This window comes from Rhynchophorus ferrugineus, unplaced genomic scaffold (assembly GCF_030347505.1).
Source record: "Rhynchophorus ferrugineus isolate W39M unplaced genomic scaffold, kcgeb_rfMv2 rfM3, whole genome shotgun sequence".
NCBI lineage: Eukaryota > Metazoa > Arthropoda > Insecta > Coleoptera > Curculionidae > Rhynchophorus > Rhynchophorus ferrugineus.
The window spans coordinates 36,422,842-36,444,903 of record NW_027472582.1 but is presented as its reverse complement, the minus strand read 5'-3'; the positions used below and the strand labels follow the sequence as shown (position 1 = coordinate 36,444,903).

General features: G+C 28.6%; 1 protein-coding gene across 3 annotated transcripts in view; it reads right to left on the bottom strand.

Annotated features, from left to right (window-relative positions):
• Positions 1-22,062, bottom strand: part of LOC143193137 (uncharacterized) — a 134,545-nt gene that overhangs the window by 83,755 nt on the left and 28,728 nt on the right. The window contains exon 2 of one of the 3 annotated variants that reach the window (XM_076399121.1): positions 14,189-14,220. The exons of 1 other annotated variant lie outside the window; for it this stretch is intronic. The gene's annotated coding sequence lies outside the window, so the exon portion shown is untranslated. The remainder of the gene's footprint in view (positions 1-14,188; positions 14,221-22,062) is intronic. One more of the 3 variants, XM_076399122.1, reaches the window with a different exon arrangement.

Sequence of the window (22,062 nt, the reverse complement as noted above, 5' to 3'; positions counted from 1 at the left end):
GCTTAAATAATAAAAAAATATACTAACAATTATATTTTATTTTATACAAAGTGTTTCGGTTTCTGAAATACCTAATTATATGTAATTATGATACAGCGATTGGTGATGTGTTTTAAAATGTAATGTTTAGAATCAAAATATTAATATAAGCATTGCCAAATTATATTTTTAACGAAACCGCAATTTTAAAGCTAGATCCGACACCCTCATGGTTTTCAACTAGGATCTTTTGTGGTCTTTCTGGATTTAATTTCTCCCAAGTCTACTTTTGTGATAACTTTTTTTGGTGATATAACCTCAATAATGATAAACATAATAAATGGTATTTTAGATAAGAAATGAAAATGTTGAAATTATTTATTTGTATTCTAAAATTTTGATTTCATAAAATACAAAATATACAAAAGTAGGGCTATATAAAAAATACGTATTTGTAGCTCTTTAGTTTACGAAACGCTAGAAATAATAAATTGATACCAGAACAGACATATTTTATTAAACCGCACCTAAAATAACATTTGTTGTTAATCCTGATAAAATGTCTTCAAAATTAACTATCTAATCACTAAATATTTTACTATTTTACTTATTGATGATTATTTGATTATATAACTCTGAAGAACTATTAAATCCAGTTAATGCATACCAAGTATTCTAACTGCAAACGTCAGTAAAAAAAGCATATTTTGTATATATGGGAAATCAATCAATTCCTTATCATTATCCATCAGATTAAATAATATCCACGAACCATATGCTAACAGCCGCGCTGGAATGCTGATATATAGGAGAAGAAAGAAGAACAGTATGATAAACTCAGAAGACTATTTTGGTTATTTAAATAACATTATATTCCATCCACATGTAATAAAGCAGCACTGTATAAAAGATGTTTAAGCCCACATGAAAATATGGCATTCACATATGGAGTTGTGTCAAGAAGAAAAACGGTTTTGAAATCGACAGAATTAACTGGATTAAAAAAATTGTTCAGAATTATGAACAAAGATCTTTTCACCATGTCAATGTTGAGGAAGCCCAAGACGAGTCAAGAGGACTAAGCCTTTTTAGATAGTGTTGTGTGATGCAGAAAGGAAGCAATATAAGAAAACATATTTTACCCAACCAACGTAATGAACATATTCAATATCCAGAGGAAAGATAAATATAATTCAATCTTTAATACTAAGACTAATTCTAAATAAAAGTAATTATTTCATTATTATTGTTGAATAACTTTACTATAAAAAGTAATAAGTACTGAAATATAATTAAAACATTTTTCTATTGTAAATATTATGTTGCTTTATATAAGTAGTCCAGAAAGAAATTAATATTATAAATGCAAAACGGTGAATGGATGTGTAAAACAAGCACATCCGGGCTACAAAGAAACTCAATTGAATCTGATTATTCATTAAAAAAGGTAAATTTTAGTTTTAGCAGTAAAATATTACAAATATATATGCCCCTGCTGGATATGACCTGCCAACCTTAAATGTAACTAAGCCAGTGGACTAGCACTTACCTGTATAACCAACACTACCTACCTAGCTATTAAATTTGAGCTAGATGTTGTCTTTAAGTAAAATTAATTATTGATTGTATAATAACTACCACTCTAGATGAAAATAATGATGCATTAAATGTGTAAACGTTCTTGCGATAATCAACTGGCGAAACTTGCTATATAATTTATGTCGAATTTACCACGTATCATTTAATATTCAAAATATTTGATGACACCGACTGACATTTATGAAATACATAAATTATTTCTACATCAACTTATATAACGTATAACGTCAGTAAATTAACATTTTAAATTAATCATCTATTAAAGATAATTATAAATTTTAATTTCAATATGGGTATATATACTATTATATACATTAAGCTAAAAGGTTTTCTAATTCATATACTCATAGTACTGCAAAAATGCGTTATCTTAATGAAATAATATATTTTATTATGTGCCTTGCATTTTTTGACAAATTTTTAGATTCACAAATTCGACAATAATAATTTTGATTCCAAAAATCCAAAATTTTCAAAAATATGAAATATTTACTTTACATTAGTTTATTTTACATAGTATGTGTGTTACGTATATAAGGTATGCGTATGTGTATGTAAAAAACACAACATTTGGGAAGGCATTCTTCGAAGATGTTTTTATATAAGAACGGATTAAACTTCCATGACTCACGTTCTACCACAATAACCACTCAGCCCACAACTAATTGTCCATAAAATATTCTTCGACTACAACGTTTTCCCATCTAGACGGTTCCATAGTCGCATTATCGGCATAGCTAAAGTTCTGTAAATTCCCTTCTCTGATGCTAAGCCTTGCACCAGGAATGTGTATAATTTTTCTTTCTTTTGTGAATGTTTCCATTGATGAGTTACAAGGAAGAAGAACGTTAAATATACAAATAACTGTAGAATTACACAATATACGTTCAATGAAATGAAAAATAAAGTGAACGTACTAAAGTATACGGCATAGAACTAACAAATATCATATATAGTTTAAATGTTTAACATAACTTCGAGTCAATTGAAATATTATTTTGAGGGTATTAAATCTTGGTAGTGGGCATTGTTTTCACAGAAGAACCTTTAACTTTTTAACAACTTTTTCATGTGTCATATTCAGGTTTTATATCAACAAGATTGTGATTCTGCTTATACGAACTGAATTATATATAAAATATTCAATGAGTTCGATTTATTGGCCCTTCATTTGATTTTCGCCAAAAATTATATTTTGACATGTGTTGTTTTACCGAAACCAATAGAAATTTAACATAAATATAACCCTATTCCTGGAGTTCTAAATTTACTGGAAATAATAATTTTTTACGTATAGCAAAAAAATCATCAAAAAATTAAGGATGTAAACATTTCCTTTTTTTCCAAATTTACGTTCAAAAATAACAATAATAAAATTTTCATATATAAAAACTTCAAAAATATTCTCAGTACAAGAAAATCAATTTTTTAATCTGCAAGATAGTGCAAATAAATATAAAATAATTTAAAGTATAAAATATTGCAAATATATAAGTGATTAAAGTAACAATTTTATGTTGGTTAACTAGCTACAATTGCATTACAATTTACAAAGCTTTAATAGCATTATTATCCTATATCCTCCCATGTAATTTCGAACTGATTGTTGAAACACATAAACATTACTGTTAGCGAATGATCACACCGAAGCAACATTAGTAAAATCAATATATAAAAAATATGTTTGGAAAGCTTTAAAAAACTTTCTACTATAAAAAATTCAAACATCATTAATTCTCTAGTTCAAACAAAAACCAATTGATAAAGGCATCGTATTGTTCGAACTCCTTAAAAATAATTTAAATTCATTAGGCGCGGTACTTCTACATCTAGAAAAAAGTATTACAAGGCAATAAGAAGAGAAATTTATATGTTAAGTGTTGCTCGCGGCAACGAGCAAGTGTTGCTAATGTTCGTATTTGTCTGACAGTTTTTTTAGTTCTATGGGAATGGATAGTAGTGAAACATTTTATCTGTCTACTTTTCTCCTTATCTATATGAAACCATAACAATATAACGCATTCATGAAATATAAAACTATAGACGTATTCGATAGTTTCCTAAAGCAAGTAATATTCTATCATTAGTTAAATGAATACTTTATTTGACTTGTATTGGATAATAACAATAGAAGTGGATTTAATGAAAGAGAACATTAAAAACGCATCGGTAGTTGTTATGAATTTGTCCAGTTTTCATGTTATTGTAAAACTGATGGAAAAATACACCCCAAATACCGTGAATTATTAGAATTTTGAAACTTTGAAAAGACATTCTTAATCTGCATATGTGGCAATATGAAATTATTAAAGGTTTTAAAAGTATCTATAAAAGTTTTACAGAAACTTAGATGTTGGACGGTTTAAGATTATGAATAATCTACAAGCAAAAAGTACCAAACAGTCTCGCTACGAATAACACCATGCTTATGTTCTTCTGCAAGATTGTATTGTGACATGCAATTAATAATCACTTGTTAGCTGTTAGCTACAAAATAGGTAGGTTATATCCACACATAAATATAGGGAATTAACTTAATAGGCTAAATGAGACTAAAATTAAAATTGGATTTGGCTTTCATAAACCACTTAAGGATTAACATAATATATCATAATACGTCATCTAATGACTATCAAGGCTCTGTAATTTATTTTTAGTTTTGAAACAATAATGCTTTTACAAAATAAAAATGATATTGGGTTCTGTCCATCAATAATTGGCCGGTTATCAATGGTTTACATTGTTTATTATAATTTAATATACGACGATTTAATTAACTATAGGTATAGGGAAAACAAATTACCAAAAAATAAAATAAAATTAGGCCTACAAATTCATTTTATAGGTTAAGTATAGGCCTAAATAAGATTTTAATTTGTAGCTTTATTGTGAAAAATTGATACAATATATGTTATTTAAAGTATAGTATTATTCGTCGACAGCCGCTAATTTCTCCCATCTTTCAGGCAATTTACGATTGATCAATTTTTTGGTATCATTCAAAGAAGTAAAGCTCTGCCCAGACAGGTCGTGACTTATCTGTTGGAACAAGTATTAATCAAAAGAAGAAAGGACTGGAGAATACAACAGGCGGGTAGCACTTCCCATCTTAATGTTTCCAAGTATGTTTTCACCGGTTTTTCAATATATGGTTGACCGTTGTCCAGCTAACATTTTAGTGTCTTTGATCGTATTCCCACCGTTTTTCACACAGTGTCTGTGCTTCAGCACATTAATTATAATCGATAACAATCCCCATTGATGGTATCATCGAATAATGCCTTCAAATTCCTCGTCTGAATTTTTTTTGCAAGTCTAGAAAGCTTGTTGTCTTCGATGTAAAAATCATCATTTTTTTTTTGAAACCTGTATTCACATACTGAAATTGATGGAGCATAGTTATCATAAGCTCGATACAATTTTCGATGGCGTTTTTCTTCAAAGTGAAGTAAAAAAATCAAATTTGCGAATTTGATTTTCTGGATACAAAGTTAGACATTTTCAACGCACTGAGAAAAATTTTGTTCACACTTCGACGAAATAACACATATTAAATACTGAAGCCTGTCAATGTGGCTTCAGCATGGCGTTTGTTACAAAAATACTCGATGCGATTTAATACACAATAACACCATGTGTTCATCCCTCATTCCTCTGCTGTCTACATAATATGTAAAAAAAATTGTCATGGCCATAAGCCTTTGCAAAATGAAAAATAATTTCATATGTTTATTAATTCACCTCACTAGAATTCAAGAATTGCTTTTTGAACTGCCACCTTACCACATATACTCATGAATCGGATAGAAACACAATTTTTAATTGAGAAATAACATTTGGAACCGATAGACGATCGCATCGTAACACGAGAGAAGAAGGAAGACAGAACAGATTCTAAATATAAGAACTGCGAAGTGGAATAAAACAATCCTGGAAGAAACCATGAACCCAAGAATTATTTCACGCCGCCACTAGTGAACAAATTAAGAAGCAAAAGAGAAAATATTTTATAGGTTTATATCGAAGCGTCTTATTGCTAAGCAATACTATGTTTTCGACTTTCTCTTGATTCTTTTGAATTACTCATGAATCGTTGCAATTCGCAATGTCAGTAATAAAAATATTCTGTGCTGTTTCATTTGATGTAGAAAATTTTCTAAAAATAGCCGCTATTGTTGACAGTTTTTAAATATGTTAACATACATTTGTATAATAAATATATAAATATTTTTATTAATAGGACCGTATATTCGCAGATTTCTTATAATACTTTTACTAATAGAAAACGAAATAAATTAAGTTCTAGACTCAATTTTTTTAATTTCAATCGATAACAATATCTCTTTACAGCTTTACACCTATCAGCTTATAACCTCAGCTGAGCGCATGCTCCTAAATAGTATTCATTCACAGAGTCCTGCAAATATGACCTACTGTAAAACAGCGAAAGCATAATCAACATTCGCTTATAACCTAAACGTTTTGGGAATAATATACAAAAAAACAAATTGGCTCCTTAGCTCCAAAGCCGAGCCAAAAAAGAAGGGATTTCAACATAGGTTTACGTAAAGATAATAAAAACTGAACTAAAGTTCTAAGTGTACAATATCATCGTTTAAGCTCAGTAAACTAACAGCATCAGTTGAAGCATACATACAGCTTTCTAGATTATGCTATATATTTAGCGAAATCCGAAATATGTGATCTATTATGAGTTATTAAAACTATGATATTCTGTAATTGGAAACTCCATCGACCTACAAACGATGCGCATAATTTTTCAGTTTATTGAAGGAAAATGGTTGGGATTGTCCGAAAAAAGACAATATGATATTTCACAACACAACAATACCTGTCTGTCTCAAAACCAACTAACGCTTGCTTCGATGTGCTTCATTCTAATTTCATTGCATTCTAATGAATCGTAGTTTTTTAAATACACAATTTATAACTTTTCTAAAAAAAAAGAGGTAAGGTCACTGTTTATTCTACATTTATAACTTTCTTTATTCTTACACAATAGTATATTTAATATGAACAAAATTATATACTTTAATTTAAGAAATTTTTTTATTTTTTACCAAAAAGTGATAAACATTTGAACGTAATCAATTATATACATAGTATACATAGTAAATTAAATTCAAACTATATACCTCATATACTGAAGCTAACGCCATCGTACAAAATATAAAGATTCCTATTTCGAAATAGTTATATCCAATGAAAAATAAAATCGAGTCTAATAATTATCATATGTATTCGTTGTATTGATGACCCTGTACATGGAAAACAATATATAATCAACCCATCCTGTAGACGTTCACCTATTGATTCATCAGTCTCGCGCAACAACGCTTTTCTTGCCGATTTATTATGGTCAAGGCTCTCGGCTCAGCTAAAATGGCAATAATAATAACTTCACAAGAAGGAAATACACTTCCGGCAAAAATATCTGTTGTTAATAGTCGTCGACCCGCTCTCCACTCCACAACTTAGAATCGAGAGAGATACTAAATATGGACAGTTAGGAGACCGTCTAGACATGCACAGGAATAAGAATAAAAGAGAAAACTAGAATTTCCAATTACGATCAAAAAATCTTTATAAGAAACCAAAACATCTCTGTCGATTATATCGGATTTCTAGAACATATATTCTACATAACAAGTAGTACATGAAAAGTGAATAAGCCAAGACCCCGATTTTGTAATTAAACGGTGAAAGATCTCAACAGGTATCTATATAAACTTAATAACTTTAATTATTTTAGGCTATTTTTAAAACTTTTGATAATTAAGGTAAGTTTAATACTCGACGCGTTCTTAATAGCATTAGAATCATAAGAAAATACAGTTACTAACGATGAAATCAGGAATTGTATAGTCATAACCTAATTAATAGCGAGAAAATATTTTAAATAAAGCTCGTTTAACGATGAATCTTGCACTTGCATCGATAAGTTTTCAGTGACAATAGAGGATGATTTCATTGCTATACGATATTACTCGTATTAAAAGTTCTCTTAATTAGCAGATAACAGTGAATAATTCTTCACTAAATTGATAACCACAGTTCTACAGCATCTGAGGAAGTAACCATAAATATAATTTATTCATTATAGATCAACGCTGAGATTCATCTGTCTTCCGCTATTTGCTGTTATTTTTTTTATTTTTCATAGTTACGTTGATTAAGAAAGAAAAACGGCCATCACAGGTACATGTAGTCTTTTTGAAGATAAAACTTTTACGATCGAATACAAGTATATGTTTATTATAGATGGCAATAATCCTTTTAGGATTAGGATGATATTAAATTAAATAAGGACACAAACATAAAAATCAAAATACAAAAGTTCCGATTGGCAATAAAAAAATTGTCGCCTTTCATACTGTTTTATTTCTAACGTAACAAAACAATGCATTTGACTTATGTGGATAGTCGCATATAACATAACATAATGGAAGTACAAATAAGTTCTTGTCAAGTTCCATTAAGGAATATGCCAGATAATATTTAAATATTTAGTGCATCAAAATCAGACATTACGAAATAAATTCAATACGCTAATTTATTACTATGACTCGCATTCTTTTTTATTCCCATTCGTCATTTAATGAACATTTAATATCAACTGGTTTAATAAATCGAAATATGTTTTGCTGACATTGTTTGACAATATTGCTGCAGTACAAAGTTTCTTTAGCATACTAATTTCAAGCATGAGGTCCTCCTGATTGCTTCTTGAACTTGGCTTTTTTCAAACCTCAACTTAATGATTTTTGTATCAAAAAGCAGCCCAACAATTATAAAAAAAATTCTTAAAGGAAGACTAAACTAAAAAACACAAAAGAAAAAATTATAAATTGATAAAAACTTTCGAAAGTGCTTCATATTGACTTATACTTGAATTGAATTCAAAATTGATGCGTACGAAGAATAATAATATTGAGTTTGAATAGTATTACATATTAACAATAGTCTTTAATCTTTATTATGAAGGTTTTATTAAGTGGTCATGTAGTATGTAGTAACAATCTTCTTGTAAGTGAAAGGAGTTCTTTTCCAAGACCTTTCAAGTAATGTTATTGGATATAAGAAAATTAAGAATTGAAACTATATACATTTTTATATCAATTAATTTGCCTCTTATAATAATTCACGTTGAGTTCGCCACATTTAGACAACAAAGCATTTTACAAAAAATTGTTTTACAATGAAACAACATTTTGACAGTTTAATATTGCATAAAACTCTTCTATTTATAACAAAAGTAAATTGTGAATTTACCAAACAACAAACAATTTTTCGTACAAAATAACAACTATTTTCTCGAAGTTTTTACAGAACATATATACGGAAAGAATTTCTTGAATTAATTAGAATTAACAAATTTCCTTAATCACAATATTGTATACATTTAAATACTTTCTCCATACATTACGATAAATTTTGATAAGATATGAACTAATATATTTTGTATTCTTATAATTTTGAAGCTTTAGAGAGAAAATAATGAAAATATTGTCAATTACTAAGTACAGCCTTTCAAAATTATTCAGGCACAATAGAGATAGATCCACCTGTGGATAACTTTGCTCCTGTGGTCGGAAGGAACTACGTCTGATGTGTACAGCAGGATTTTGTGAAATATGGACGAACATTTCAACGTTTTGAAAAACTACTATTTTACTTTTTAACTGATACTTATACGAAAATGTGCTTTACTCAAGCGTATCACTGTTTTCCATTTACAGCGATTGATTTTGGTAGCTTTAAACTTAACTAAATTCGATATCTTCATACAATTTAAATAGTCTGGTTTTTTCGTTGTCCTTAACCTATGTTTTTTCTGCTTTTATCTATAGTTTTAAATCAGACAGTTTTGTGTTAATTAACTGGTCTTCTTCATCTGAATAAAGTAAATGATTAGTAAAAAAATGATCATAAACAGAAATATTATAGGAAATAAATAAACTTAATTCAAAAACTTCGAAATACTATAACACTGCATGCAAATATATGGTACAAATAGCATAAAAACCAAGGCAAGCGTGAATGTTAACTTTATGTAAATTCGAAATTGCATAAAAATGCTATTTAAAAAAAATCAATAATCAGAGGTCGTTATAATTTCAGTTCGTTGACATTATTGCCATCCGCTTCCTCGAATATGAAGGTTATGAAGGTAACGCATCCGACTGCATTACAACATTAATGAATAAAATATTTTTTATGGTCGGTTAACTTTATCGGCATAAATCTCCAGTCGATCGACGCGAAACAAGAGCACACACCGAAGGCGATGCATGTTACTATGGCACTGGTCGACTGAAGACTCAGCCAGACTCAGGAAGTTACGAGAAGCATGATTCATTCATTGCGGACCGTGGCCGATGCTCATCTGTCGGACGGCAATTGCAGTTTACGATTTACGTATTTTCCATGAACGCCCCGATTGCAGAGATATAAATGATAATAGTCGGCGTCATCGAGGACAGTAAATGTTATTTTCGTGCCTTCTTCGATGATATTTCGGGTTTCGATTCGAAGAAATACTTCATATTTAGATTCAAGTTTAAGTCATTAATTTTATAGATATTAAAAGGTCATATGTTCTAATGGTATTTAATTGAAAAAATTGTTCCTTAAAAATAATACATCACGACTGAGATGTGTTAATAAACCTTTTAATTAATAATTACAACAGTTTGAGTTATTAAAAAACGTTTGTACACCTAAATACCTGTTTTTTTTTTTTATCTAGTAAACACTAACAAGACATGGGTACCGAAATTGTTTTGTAATGCGTTTAGAAGAAAGTTGTACAAGTAACTTGTTGAAGATGTATACTTTTCATTCTCTGCGCGTTATGGAGATAACAGAAAAAGCATTAAGATGATTGGCACTTTTGCTCGATGAATATCATCAGTATAAAATTAAAAAATAGCACATATAAATGTTGTGAGGTATTGTCAGTGTCGAAGCCATTTCCACATACGAACAGTGATCCATTAACAATTCGTCAAGTACAAAATATGTCTTAAGAAAGTCTTCATCACCGGCAAGAAATGAAAGCGATTTCGTTATGGAAAAGAAGCGCTGAAATTATTATGAAATATTTGACGGACCTAATATACGTAAACTAACAGCTGATGCAAGGTTTACAAAATACTTAAGGCTTGATAAAGCAACATCAACAGTTAATGGTCGAAAATAGCAAACTAATGAATTTATTGGATATTTCTAACACTAGAACCAATTTTAAAAACAATCTGCTGAGTTATTTTCAGCAACCACAATTTACCTTATAAACAGCTTTTGGTTTCTCAGGTCCAAAACTATGTATAGTACTCTTATTTCTTAGTACTGTAATCAAAATATTATAAATATAAAAATCGCATGTATTATGAATAAATTGACACGACACAAATTTTTAATAAAAAATTAAATCATATGATTCTGCAATCACAGTGTTTGTGAAATTGCTGGCCAAAGAACTGCTTCGGTAACATCACTTTGAGTTAGTTAAGAAGATTAAAGAATCTTTTAAAAGCCATTCCAGAAACCTATGCAATGCATTTTTTTATATAAGGGTTTTTCTATTGTTGACCTAATAATGAAAAAAAAAATTATTCTTGAAATTCAATGTATTGTTTTTCAACTTATTCTCCATAAAAATAAATGCATAAACATTTTCTACTTCAAAACATGCTTTGCATTTTTTGTATATAAGGGTTGTTATTTCTATTGTTGACCTAATAATGAAAAAAAAATTATTCTTGAAATTCAATGTATTGTTTTTCAACTTATTCTCCATAAAAATAAATGCATAAACATTTTCTACTTCAAAACATGCTTTTTGAATCATTCAAGAGAAGTTGAATATAATTGACTGCATAAATTGTTTTCAATGTGCGGAAACAAAAAATATTGAGAGCCAAATCTGAATAATTGCCTTATTGACTTTTATGCTGTTGCTGGCCTAGTATGCTTAAATTCCGCAGTATGTCACATCTTCCTTTATAAGATCATGTACTGCTTTAATGTTTTCTAGCACAACAACCGATTGAGGACGACCTTCACGTAATTCGCCCTGGAGTGAACACCAGCTACGATTTAATTCCTCATACTACTTTTCTATGGAGATTTAGCTTGTTATCATGATAATCCACATAGAAGATTCTGAAAAAGAACCGCACGATAACATTCATGAATTAATTTCCTTTTCTCATATATATAATTTTTCACTTACTGCCGCAACTTACAAAATTTTCTTAACTCTCAATCGAAACGCCAAATGGAGCCTAACAATACTCAGTACTGTCAAGGCTAGAAATATAAATAAAATCCCATGAAGAATAAATACATTGTACATAAGAAACAATACCTTGAAGAATATAAAACTATTTTAGAAGAAGAAATAATTTTTTTGAGCCTTATTTCAGAAAGTGTTTATAATATTGAGTAAACTCGCACTATATTTAAAAAAATAGTGAAACAGTTAAAAGTAAAATCGTATCGTTAAATGTAATTACTTAACTCATTACGTACATTAAAAAAATTCAATTAAAGATAATATTAAACCAATCTTATGTTATGTATTCATATTATTTAATCTTCAATATATCCGTCCAAAATAAAAACGTCTCAAAATCGGTACCGTCGTAGAATTTTAATCAATTTCCTGATTGGACATCCTGTTTTCCCCTGATAAATTAAAATGAATATTACCTTCGATTTTAGAACGCATGTATGTAATCAGCATATTAACAAGAAACTTTATCATCTATATTATCAAGTAATATCTTGGGTTGCCTTCATGTACAGTCAAACGCGCTCCGAATAACTAAAACAAGTATACTGTAGTAAAACTATATAATAGTATAATAAAACTAAAAATAGTATAATAATATTAGTAACAGAATAGTCATATTAATTACCCTAACTACTACTCATAATATATACTACTACTTGCAAAAAATAAACTCCATACATACAAACATACAAATCATCCAGGCAAGCTTAAGTAAGTTTAATTTCCAAGTTAATAAAATGCCTTCCTAAAGTATTAATAACAGTTCCACAAAGGCTCTTCTGGAAATAAGCTATGAACAATTGAAGGTTAATCCGCCAACTGATATCCTTTCTGAAGTAGATCAATTTGCGTAAAATTATTTCAGTTGAAAATATGATTTTCCACTAATTGTATATAATTAAAAAAAAAGAACGTTTTAGAACAGTAAATCCCTTATACAGAATATTAGAACTGTAAATTTACATGAATATTATGTAATAATTGGTTTCTATTTCTTTTATATTTGTCCCTATATAATAATTTTCTATTATTTTATTATAATTAATTACTTTTGGATTGGCGCAATGTTTATTAACTAAAACTAGCTTATCTTAACATTGCTGTTGCGTCTCCAGGGCGGTAGATATGATATGGTCTTATTAGTTTATCCTATTAGGTAAAAACAGAGAAGATGGTATGACTGATAGGGCCAGTTCTATACACCTTAGTTTTTTTAAGATTATCTATGTTTTTATGAATATTAACACTCTTGTAAAAAAAATAGACCTATAGTACTGAATTTGTATTGACACATCCATCGCCTTTAGCAGAATTCTTTTAGGTTTGAGGTTATGGAGAACTTGAAATATGGTGTGGTTTGAAAATAACTTTAATGTTGTGCTTTTTTATAAATGTTAGTATTTTGTTTGGTACTTTATTTCAATACAACATTCTAATCAGTAAGCTGAAGTTTGTAATAAGCATAATTCAAAATTAAAGCCATACAGTGTGAATATCTTACATAACAATACAAAAATTATCTGAAATTAAGTGACATTGAGGAATTCGATATTTTAATTTTGTTTGTGATATTTTTGAAATAGTAAAACTACATTCGCAATTGGGTCAATTGTTGGGTGAATGATTGGAAACCATATTAAAACAGTACTCTCTTGGCAATACAATATTACGAGTATTTTCGATTTTCCAATTGTTGTATATACCATAATGAAAGAAAAATTGATAACCATCAGGAGAAACTAGTAATAGCTAGAAAAAAGTATTTAATTTTGATTGGAATCAATGAAACCCAAAACAGTAAATAAAAGTGGAAGAAAACAATACATTTTTAAGAAATTTAAGAATCTTTATAATACATTATTTCATAAAAATCAATGTGAGCGTTACCTCGTAAATAATTTCAAAAAATAAAGCGAATCAAGAAAAGATCATATGATTTGATACGATATTACGTAGAAATAGATTTTCTTCAGCTGTAACTTATTATTTACTGTCGTCTAATAAAACTTGGCATTTTCAATAAGCCTTTCTACTGTCTTTTAGGTCGACAAACGGCGTATATACTACGCCAGACCATTTCAGCGGTATCTCCGTAAATGTTAGAACCCATCTTGCACATTTACGATGTTTCTCAATAACCGAGTGATGCATCGTTAATATAAAATACAATTATATCTCGCATTGTTGTTTCACAGATTCGTGGCATATTAATGGATACATGATATATATTTGGTCATTAATCAACGGAACTGGGCAGAGACATCGATTTAAATTTTAAAAAAAACTTACAGAATTCAAGCCAACATACCAATTCCTCGTCCCTGTAACAAAAAAAATATATGTAAGTAACAGCATTGATAACAGTTTTTCATTAAATTAAAAAATTAGTAACAATAAATTAATAAGAATTGATATAAAAATTATATTGTTTATGACACAAAATAAGATGTATGATCTCATTGATCAATAACCAAGTAATGTTGGGTTAAAACATATTGCAACCTAATTTTGAGATTAAATAGTCTCTTATTGATTATTTTTTCAAAAATCCTTATCAATAGAATGGCAAATAAAACATATTTTAACAAAACTTTAAATATTGGTTTGCATGATTTGAGAAAAGGGTAAACAATGAAAACATTTACTTATGAATTATCATCTGAAAAGATGTAAAGATGAAAAGTATATCTCGAATAAAATTATCGCGGAAAATTTCTATCGAGTACAATTCATGATTTTGAGGTAATCATTGAAATAAAATTGAACTTAATTTTAAGCAAACATTTAATTTAACAGTTAAAAAAATTTTTTTCTAACTTTGTGTATCCTATGTTGCTAATAGTAGGGGATTACTTATTAGTCATGTACTTTCATCAGCGATATATGTATATATATAGGTGAAAATATGATGTATCAATGAAAACAACTGTTAAATTCGATGGTTTTAACTTTTCTCTAAATAAAATTTCGCTTTCCCAATTAGCGCCATTAAATTATTCTGGTTATACAAACGCTAATCAAACATGTCTTGGATACTCATTTTTCTGTTGTTTAATATCAGGAAATCTACTGGAAAGTTTCACAAACCCGTTTCAGAAACATATGACAATGCTGCTTCATCATGTTACAACAGTCGGTTTTAATTTCTATGATTTTATATTGGCATTTCAATAGCAGAAGCAGGTCCGTTAAAGAACCAAAAACGTTGAAAGACAATTAATTAGCAGCACTTATTAGACAAAAGCCCAACCAAAACTCTCAAAGAACTTTTAGAGAGTTTAGAAGTAGATAAATAAACTCTTTCCAGGCTGCCACACGAATTAGCTAAAAATATCTATATTATCAACTTCAAAATGCTACTAAATAGATAAAAAATAACTGATGACTGACTATGATATGCATTAATAACCTGCGCAAGTTTTTAGCCCAGACAATTTTATTACTCATTTCCGTGTATAATACTTTTTCATAGTAGCTACAACAATAATAGCAGGCAAACTTGGTAATGCCGATAAGCAATCAGACCACTAACCTCGCGGCAAAGAATTTCATTTTTTCAAATTAGTGTTACTCGATATAAAGAATACGTATCGACTATGACATCGGACATATAATATACAAATTAAAATAACTGATGAAGTTATGAACGTACGTGTTAGGTATTAGTTCCACTCCATACTCAATAATAGTAGTTTCCCATTATTATTCAATTATATAAAACGAAACATTTTAAAAACAATGCTCAACATTCCCACTTTTTACCTGGATCTTACAAAAATTGTGTTGTAATTCAGATAGTTATTTGCCAGCTACTATTAAAACAAAATAGCAGTAGCAATAGTTGAAAATAGCAGATTCCAGCAACAAATAGAGAACAAATATAATAAAAAACCTTGACTTAACTATAGTCCCCACATATTTAATACATTCAAAGATCGAAATTGTAATTAACTGTAATAATCATTTATTTCCCATTACATAAATATCTTATTATATTTTCCACAGAAAGAGAAACAGGTGTTAACACAATCGCAAAAGTAAGAATACATGTTTTTATACTGTTATCATTATTTATCGCTACTTTCTAATTTAGATAAATGTGTATCAGTTCATCATTAAATAAGTAACGGTAAACTCTAAATATCTTAATAAATCAAAGCAAGACAAATTTGATTAGTATCTCGTATACCTCATGATTTGCAGATAATATTCTTGTTAATATTTTATTACATCTATTAATATCGATTTTAAAATGAGAAGAAAATATCTTGTAGTTAATAAAGGTAACAAAATGATTTATTCACTTACTAGCAGCAATTTCCGCTGACGAAAAATGTAACAAGGCAAATATGGCATGTAAATTACAATAAATATCTTAATTTAAAGATTCATTTGACGTATTTTGAAATCAATCACTATTATATAATTTCTAAATTTTTTATTTCCACACAAATTCTATTTCTTCAATTCAATGTCACGCAGTGTCTCTAGTCTTAATAAGAAACAAATTTCTCTAGTCTCTAGAAGTTCACAGTGAGTAAAATGCTCTACTTGCTTCGAAAGGACTTTATACGTGATCAGAAATTCGTCTTTAATTGTAAATACACTACATTCTGGATCTCAGGCAACTTTTCTTGACGGTTTTCTAGAATTGTTTAATTTATATTTTCTATGAATTTTGGATGATCACTTTTTAGCATCACTCGTATTTATATGGCCACCAATTCTAGTGAAATTTTTAAGTTTTGAGTCTCAATAATACTTATGAAATATTACGTTGCTCCAACAAGTTAACAGCATTTCTCCAAACAAACAAAAATATTCAATAATATTTAATAACGGATACAAATAATTTCATTTATTTTTATACATTTCTGACAATATTACAACAGAATTTGTTCCGCTAAAACTGCTGTAACAAGCCTAATATATGAAGATTTATGTATCAGTCCAGATACATATTAAGTGATGTGTTATATGTTAGCGGTTAGGTACTAAAATAGAATAATAAGGTAGAGTAGCGCCTGAGCGAGACGTTGAGCAGGAGAAGAAGAAATATGGTGCTAGTAATCCCTGAACAAATATGATGGGCTACGGAGTTATAAGGTATAATATTTTATAATATTTTTCAGTAGATTATTATAGCGCTAAGTAATTGTGAAAATAGATAGTGCCGATTTGTATATATATATATATATATATATATATATATATATATATATATATATATATATATATATATCCTAAATTATTCTCGACTGAAAATGTCATATCAATATCAATAACATAAGCTTTTAATGCTCATTAAGTGAAAATGATAATTTACTACGATAGAAAACTGTGGATAATATTTAAAAAAATAAATACACGCGTTCATAAAATCGACATGTACCTTACAAATACAGACACTCCGATCCAGTTATGAAGTAAAGTACTCAATGGCAGCATTGTATCACATCCATGAAAAATACTTAATATATAGATACAGTTAAATGGGAAGTTCCAGCCGTTATTCTCTAAGCTTACAAAAAAAATAACAAATAGTATTAAAAAACAGGAAGCAAAAAATTCAAGATAAACATATACGAGAAAATATTGCTTAGCGATACTTTGAGTCACAAATATATATAATGCCATTTACAAAATAAACCTACGATTTTCAGAAAAAGCAATATTATTACTTATTCTATGCTTAAAAATGTAATAATTTAAGTTAACAAAATATTTATTAATTATGGTAATGATCATTTAAATTATGTATTTTTTCTAAAATGGTTTAGTTAGAATTAAAAATCAAATGTATAGTTTATCACAGGCTCTTATTCATTAACAAGTATTTAAAATTATGTTTCATTTATCTAAATATATAAGAACATAAACAGTTTACAATCCTTATTCAAGGTTTGTAACTGCAACAATAACGGCTGTTAATACACGTTTTGCATAATCGTACAATGATCTTGTATTACTTTCATAAGAGAATAGTTGCATTATAGCTTACTGCCCTTTCCTTACTGATGAGTTTTGTAAATTACCATCGAGTAAAAAGCAAATCGATATTTCATGAGGAAAAATTAAACTACTATACATATAAAAATGTAAAAGTAAAAATGTAATGTACTTACTATACATATAAAAGGAAACTAAATAAATAAATGTCGATCTAAAGGTAATGAAATTTATTAAAATAACGAATTTATTAGTAAATACGTTGTTATTTATATGCGGTTAAACACTACTGACTTCCAGCGTAACTAATACCGTCTAGAGATAGCAAATTAAATTAAACATAATCAAATTAATTCATTCTTACATTATTATTACGAATAAACGGCATAAACGCTATTAAAAAAAGAAATTAAAAAAATCGATAAAATTTTAGTGACATTTGATACAAATATGTATATAAAAATTGAAGCCTATAACGAGTTATGCATTAATAAAATATTCTAAAATGTAGTAAGCAAAATATTTTCTTAAGTTATTTAAGAATAAATTTTCTTGAAAAACTATCATCTATTAATTGTAATATCAGTTAATGCTCCTTAAAAATAAATTATTGAAGTAATTGATAATATATACACGTATTTACTAATCTAAACCAAAGATTTACATATTGACCTAGTAAATAATCCCGTTTTATATTGAAATACTTTTAAAAAATTTGAGAGAAATTCCACCAATTTATTTGATATGTAATGAGGTCCCAAACACAAATGATGTGAATCAAAATAGACGAACACTATTCAGTTAACTGCAATCATATCCAGCGTCGCAACTAAAGTTATATTTAATGAATTCCACTAAATCAAAAATGTTAATGATGATTTAATATAAAATCCTTGACATTATAGATATTAAACGGCCGAAAGTAAGAGGTTTTCCTTATTTTGATTCTTCATAATTTCTCGATTAATATATAAAACATATCATAAACTATTCCAGTAATTAACTCTTATATAAAATAATATAGCCAGCTTGTATAAGAAATTATTTTTTACAAAATTATCTTTAAATGGGAATGTCTTGTTTTATTTTTCACTGTATATGCATATGGGAAACAGTCAACAAATTGCCCGTAAAGTGTCAATCCAGGTCAAGAAAGATTTGCTTTAATATCTATAAAACCATTAAAATTACAATAAAATATTCTACATTTTACTATAAATAAGCATTGTATATACTAAATTCAACATAATATAACTAACAATAAATCAATTTCGTTGCGGTGATATAAAATAATTTAAATAATGTATGAAAAAAACTGCAAAATGTTTGGTAAAAAAACCAAGTGGGATTTACAATACGCCTGGGTGTTGCTTTGAACTACATAATTCATTGTTTACATCATCGGCTAGTAGAAAATATCTAGATGTTTTATATAAAACATATTACCACAACAATACTGTGGCAAATATAATAAGGTGTCAGAAAACTATTATATAATATTTAAATTACAAAACGGAATCAAGTCACAAGTAAACAAGTCTAAGTAGAGTATATAAGTATAAGTATAAGTAACATCAAAAAGGTAACGTCAAATATTTAGAAATCACCATTTCATTGACTAGCAAATTTTTTTTATATATGAAGCATGAAAAAAAAATTTCATAACAACTATTTTCCTATAATAGATGAATTTTCTATAGTAGGAAAGATCAAAAAATTGCAATAAAGGTAACCGAATTTCTAGTATTAAAACATTTACATTACATCAAAAACCAAGACAAATTAACTGATGTCCATGTATTATCTATTTTAATTAATTTGAACATTTCTATGATATACATTTTTATGTAATAAGTCACATACGTAAATAAAAAATAAAATTAATGATTACTGTCTATATATGATATATTACGCTTCTCATAAGACCTTGGTTCTTTGAAAGTAAAACGGCCTGTTTATGCCAAACTGTGAGATGTAGTGAGTGAAAAATAAGAGATTCGCTTACATTGGAATAGGATTGTACCAACAATATTGTGTCTACACTGGGTTCAATAAATCGCAACTTCTTTTCTTTATAATTTAACAATTTTCAAGTAAAATAAATGATTTTGATCTTCAATGATGTTATCGGTATTGAGAAGATCATAAAGTAGTAGTTATAGAGAAAATAAGTTTTTATAACATGGAGTTAAAAGAGTATTTCTTGGCATAGTTAATAAGGGGAGTTTGGGGAAAGGTATTGCAGTTCCAGTTCTCCAACAGTCGATTGAAGGTGCACAAGCTACTAGCCATAAAATATTAGAATTAGGACACGCATGCTTTGAAAAACACCACTAATCCGCTAATTCCTAGCACAAGTATCGCAGTTCAGGTTACGAAAGTTAGATTGAAGTTGTCGTAAACTAATATATTATTAGCATATAGAAGTTCAGTTGCTCGGTCCAAAAGCAAGTTTAGAAAACCATACCAGACCGGGTATACCATGAAAATTTGGGTAAAAAGTTCTGGTAGATATAGTGATACTCAGAAATACCACAAATGTTCTGGTACCGCAGTGTGATTAGTGATTTCCACTATTAGAGAATACTTCTCAAATCAAATAAAAGTTCTTGTCCTACACTACCTTAAATCTTACACGTTTCGTAACTTATAAAGATGTGTTGAACAATTTGTCCAGATCTGAAGGCCTGTGTTTAGTTTATGAATTATTACTTGAAAATCGAAGAGTACACTATTGAAATATACAGGATAATAAGATACTGAATGAATTACAATGTTTTCATTCCCATGATTTATGATTAACATCCTTCAATTAAGTTAAATATATTATTATGATTAGATTATACAGATCTGCTTTGGCTATAAACATATAAAACATTATAACCCTCATATAAAACTAAGTGATTATATTTTCAAATTGAATTGTCATTTATTTTTAGTTTCTGTAAGCTGTATCAACTCTTCAACTTAACTGTGTTAATATAATACACATGTTGTGCAAAATATAGGAAAACTAAATCAAATGCAAACAGTATTTAATCCTTTTAAAGTTTATTTCAATCCATTCAAAGAAATGTCCAACTTATTTCATTATTTATAATCCAACAGTTACAATGAATTAATTGAATTATAGCCATATCCAGTTTAGGAAGTAGTCAATAGTCAAATAGGACTAAAACACGAAAATGTTGGTTACCGAAAAACACGAGTTATATCTTTATTTTTAAATAACTATATGTTAATCACGATTTAACGTGAAAAAAATGTGTCCCTCCTAATGCATCTAAATCTAGAATAATACCTAGTCATTAAATTTCCGGGAGGATTTGATCTAAGCGCATTTGTTTTACCACTATATTATTTCATATACTTGATTTTATTAAATAATTTTTAATTGTTCACTTCAAGGAACTCTTGACGAAGCATAACCTCACTTTTATGAAAGACATACACTATATTGAACAATATTACCTATTAATTGTAATATTATTTAAGAACGCTTATTCAAGTATAATAGGTCAATAGAAAAATCCCCGGCCTGATACATAGACGGCGCTACTAGAATTAAATCCATATGTTTTTCAGTTAGCCTAACACTCAAAAGATCAGTGTATGAATTTGATAGCTGCCCGATCATTCAATTTCGCCTGTTGATAAACTATTGCTTCTTGAAGGAAAAATCTGCTCCAGGAAAATCAACCATCAAGGATTTGTATGATAAGTTTAGACGTGGTAGAATGAGCACCGAAGATGGTGAACGTAGTGGACGCCCAAAAGAAGTTACCTTACCGACGAAAACATTTAAAAAATCCACAAAATGATATTGCATGACCGTAAATTGAAATTGAATGAAATAGCAGACACTCTAAAGATATCAACTGAACGTGTACATCATATCATTCACGAATATTTAGGTATGAGAAAGTTCTGTGCAAAGTGGGTGCCGCACGAGCTCACTTTTGATCAAAAACAAAGACGAGTTGATGATTCGGAGCATCTTTTGAAGATGATGAAGCGTAATAAAACCAAGTTTTTGCGTCGATATATGACAATAGATGAAACACGGCTCCATCATTTCACTCCGAAGTCGAATCGACAGTCATCCGAGTGGACTGAACACGCTCCAAAGCGTGGGAAAACGCAACAGTCGGCTGGTAAGGTTATGGTTGAGTTGTTAGCAGCAGTACTCTCCATGAGTGGTTTTATTTGATATG